This window comes from Sardina pilchardus, chromosome 7, assembly GCF_963854185.1.
Source record: "Sardina pilchardus chromosome 7, fSarPil1.1, whole genome shotgun sequence".
NCBI lineage: Eukaryota > Metazoa > Chordata > Actinopteri > Clupeiformes > Clupeidae > Sardina > Sardina pilchardus.
Window position 1 is genome coordinate 25,926,140 of NC_085000.1, and position 5,000 is coordinate 25,931,139.

Below are 5,000 nucleotides of genomic sequence, written 5' to 3' on the forward strand. Positions count from 1 at the left end.
CCAACCCCAGCCCTGCTCCAGCCCCAGACTGAGCAGCTGAGCTGGGGCAGAGCGTCCACATCCACTCCCCACACGACCCATCGCACCTCACCGCATTCCTTGCTATGAGACCGAATGATATGTCAGAACAGAGGCATCTCTCTCTCCCACTCTCAGTCTTAATCTCTTTCTACTTCTTGCCATTTACTTTCTCGTTACATATCTCCTTCCATTTGTTCTTTCACTCTCTCTTTCTCTGTCCAACCCTCTCTCTCTCTTTCTCTCTCTCTCTCCCTCTCTCCGTCTCTCCCTGTCCTCCCTGTAATTACAACTGTCTCATTCCTCTCATGATGTATGGTGGACGAGCAGCAACATCCCCTTCACCCTTGAGCAGCAGCACGTCCTCCACCCCCAACCCCCACCCCCCACCTCACCCTTCTGCACGTCCGCACCCTTCCCCTCCGCCCAAACTCCCCATCGCCCCCACCCCCCTGCCCCCGGCATATTTCTCATGGTCCCAGTAATCGGCCCCCCATCAGCAGTAATCTGGAGCTACCTTCCTTCCTCCTCCTGCTGCTGTTGCCACGGCCACCACCAACCTCAGCTCCTCCTCGCCCTTTCGCCCAGCTGTGCCCCTACCCGCCACCCACCTGTCGCACGTAAATCACCTCGGCGTGTGGACGTCTCGGATGAGTATCGGGGAGGATCCAGTTACCTTTGACCCATCGTTCAGCACCCCCCCACCCCACCCACCCCACCCCCCACATCTCTCCATCGCCCTCCATACACAAACAGAGGAGGCGCATGAGTCAGCTCCATAACGCACAGGTCAACGCTGAGGCGAGGGAGGTGTGTGTGTGTGTGTGTGTGTGTGTGTGTGTGTGTTGGGGGGGGGGGTAATAAGTGGTTCTCCTCCTCATCTGCGCTCGTGAGGTCACGTCGCACCGTGATTATTTATGCATCACTACGCCGTGACTCACGCACCACTGTCTAGTGTCGGCGATGGAGCCTGCAAAAGAGATCTGATGAAGTGCAGGGAGTACCTCTAATGAGCGAGCGCTTTACAGAGCCGTGGAACACAACGCTTGTTTTGTCACAGATTTGGCCTTATCTGCGACAGAACATTACAGTGGCAGGAGCTGTGTGGACTGTCTTGGGATTTAAAGAACGGCAGTGGTTTAGTAGACAGAGGGGATTAACCTTTAGTGGTCGTTAAAAGACTGTTTTAGCCTCAGTAGTCGCGTATGGTAGGTACTTTAGGTCTTAATTGATGCTGTTAGATATTTTTGTACGGGTGACTTTGAAGAAATTCTCTGGAATGTTCCTGTTGGAAAGAAAGCACCCGCAGCCAGGGGAGTTGCTTTTGATCATGTGCTGGTAACTGGACCTGTTGTTAGGCTTTCTACAGCAGGGAGTGTTTTCTTACGCTCCTCTTGAACCGTAATAAAACATCCTGGTTATGGGGGACCATGGCATTACAGTATGAGTAGATGGCAATAATTTAGCTCTCTAGCAGATGCATAAGCACATATGAAGCACGTCCATATACAGACACACACATGCACTCACGCACACACACACACACACACACACACACGCACGCACGCATGCACACACACACACACACACACACACACACACACACACACACACATACACACACACGCGTACGCACGCACGCACGCACGCACGCACACACACACACACACACACACACACACACACACACACACACACACACACACACACACACAGACACATACACACACACGCCATCAGGCACCTGCACACACTTGCTCATACATACTGTACACACTCACACTTAGCATTCTACACAGAGGGTTAAAATGTATGTGCTGTATTAGGAAAGCAGATGTGTTTTTCTGTTGTAAGCCTTTTAACCTGAATCTGCTGCACTCCACAAAGCCTGTATTCCAAAAAAGCATGCAGTCAAATGTCCACGCGACCGCTAACTGGCCAATGACCTCTTCTGTTCTTGTCACCTTTGTTCTCCTCAGGTCTACCCATCAGCACTTATGCCAAGTACTGCTACCGCAAGCTACAGAAGGTGGCAGTCACCGGAGGAAAGAAGGTAAGGAAGGATGCGGAACACTGGGGAGAGATTAAATCTAAATGGGTGGATGCACAGGGTCACTTTTGGAGCAATGTTGCCAGGCGGGTGTGCGTGTGTGTGTGTGTGTGTGTGTGTGTGTGTGTGCGGGTGGGTGTTGTTCCTCAGATGTCTGGCTGCATTAGGCACCCAAAGAAACACACTCTGGCTCTTTTGGAGCAATGTTGCCAGGCGGTGATGCTGAGTGAGATCCCACTTATTTGATCATGTGATCAGAACTGTTAAGAATCTGTTATGCACGCTACTTCGCAATATCGCTCAAAAACTTTCACCTTACAGTCACCTTAAGTTTCACCTTGGAGTGACCTTAAGAGATGCATAGTGGCTAATATGGAAGGGGGTGTTGGATATTTAACGGTTTGAGTCTGAACAATCAAGACCCATATAGGTCTCTTGACATGGTCCAGCAACTGCACTTGAAATGACCCCTGTTGATATTTGAAATTAGAGCTCCGGTTGAATATTGTTTTGGTTGACTGATAGTGAAACTGCTCAGTTTCCTCTCTGTGAAGTACGGCGAGGTTTGGAAAGCCCCTCTCGCTCGCTCCCCTCTCATCTCTGTGGTTGTTATGAGTTATTGAAGCCCCCGAGGTTAGCAGTGGCTGCGAAGCGTGGTGAGCGCGCAGCTTTCCGGGAGAGCTAACATGTGCTAGCAATTACGGCCACCGTCCCGCCGAAGCAGTCTGTTAGCCAGATACTAATCTGGCTAACCAAAACTAAGGTGTGTGTGTGTCTGTGTGTGTCTGTGGGTGTGTCTGTGTGTGTCCCTGTGTGTGTGTGTGGGTGTGTGTGGGTGTGTGTGTGTGAGGAGGAGATGGGACATTTCATCTTCAGACAGCTACTCTGTTCTCCTGTACGGCTGGCCTCTGTTCAGCTCTTCCAAACCTGAGACACCCTGGGGTTAGAAAACACTGGGAAGACAGAAAGGGAAAAAAAAGAAAAGAAAAGTTTGTCTGTGGAAAGTGTGTGTGGGAGGACAAACCTCTCATCTCCAATGTCATCCCCACAACCCATAAACCTCATTGTAAACCAGAGTGTTATCGTCTGAGGGAGCGCTGGGTGAGCACGGTTAGCGTAGCGGTAGCTTTATCTTGAGCAGCATTTAGCGCAGACAGCCCTTCAGCCGGGCCTCCCCAGCGTCCCCCTCCACACCCTGTAATCTCCTGTCCCACCGCTGTCTCCGCACACTCACAGCTGCCTCCTCTCTCTTGTCTCCTGCTGTCTGCCCTGGACGTGGAGATGGAGATGGAGATGGGGGGGGGGGGGGGGGGTGGTTGTATTTATAGCACAGCTGAGCTGAGATGCACAGCACTCAGGCAGCCTTTGCTACATGTATGTGGGCTGTCCAGGTATCAGCTGGCCAACAAAACAGCAGACCTGGCAGGGCTGTGGCCATGGCTGTGCCGATGATCGGAGGAGCAGTTTTGTGGTCCAGTGAGCCCAAGAGAACTCTGTGGGTGTTTTGCTGGACATGTGCTCAAATCAAAGAGTATGACAAGTGCTCTTTGATTTTCACTCATTAGTCCCACTTCCTGGTTCAGGAGTGTTGTCAGCTGGCAGATGCAGCTGTGGGTGCTCTGTATCACCGCATTAGTCAGGGCTTCAGTCCCCTGGTTGACCCCTGTGGCCTCCACATGTCCCCCCCCCTGCCGTGATTAACCCCTTGCCCCCCCCCCCCCCCCTCCCCCGTTCCCACAGGGCCTGAGGAAGCCCACCCTGGAGGAGATTGACCACGGGCGCAACGCCATCGTGACGCCCTCGCTGTTCGGCAGCGCCCTGGAGGAGATCATGGAGCGGCAGAGCCAGCTGTTCCCCGAGCGCCGGCTGCCCTGGGTGCAGGTGCAGCTCTCCCAGTACGTGCTGGCGCTGGGCGGAGCGCAGACCGAGGGCATCTTCAGGTGAGGACGGAAGAACATCTGTATGTGTGTGTGTGTGTGTGTGTGTGTGTGTGTGTGTGTGTGTGTGTCTATGTGTGTGTGTATCTGTGTGTGTGTGTGTGTGTGTGTGTGTGTGTGTGTCTGTGGTGTGTGTGTATGCATGTCAGTGTATGTGTGTGTGTGTGTGTGTGTGTCATATTTACACACGCTCACTCTTCTCCCCATCTCACACTCCCATTTTGTGGTGCACCACAGGGATACCACAGCGGAGTGGAGTGTGTTTGTTTGATAACCGAGTTATGTGGTGTGTGTGTGTATGTGTGCTGTAGCTGTAGTAGTACTAATCAGTAAAGGATAAACACGTTTAGCTGTCGTCGGGCAGTCTGGTGAGGTCGGTGACACAAATCTGTTCGATGCGTTCCACGCTGTCGTCTGTAGGAAGGAGCCGTCTGCATTCGCTTTGCCCAACTTGGCTGGTCAAATCGGCCAGTGGGTAGTCGGACTCAATGACCAATATGATTAGTGAAGTGCTAGCCCTTGACTGGTGAATCAGTGCACGAGAAGACCGGAAGTGACGAGGGTTATCATCCCAGATAAACAGGGATGGTGCAGATGATGATGGCACCACACTCTATCATTGCAGCATTTGGATTATTGTATTTGGATTATCTCTGATGACTGATGACGACGTGCTCTGTCTTTTGCTCTAGAGAGATGTTCTGTCATTTCCAGTTTTCCTTTTTTGGGGCGACAATACAGATTATAGCGCCGACTGCTGTTGTGGAGACTTCAAACGTCGCAGAATGTACGCTCAAGTCGGTAGTCATTTCGGTGTGTTCAACACATTTTCTTGGGGGGATGGGAGCCGACTGATCTGTCCAACTGCCTTTTCTGACGACGGTCAGCCATTGTGTAGGTGTGTCAGTCAGGGCCTTACCCTTACAGGGAAGTTACCTGGAGAGAGGTGAGGATATATATATATCTCGGAGAGGAAAGGGGCCACACCGGCCCCA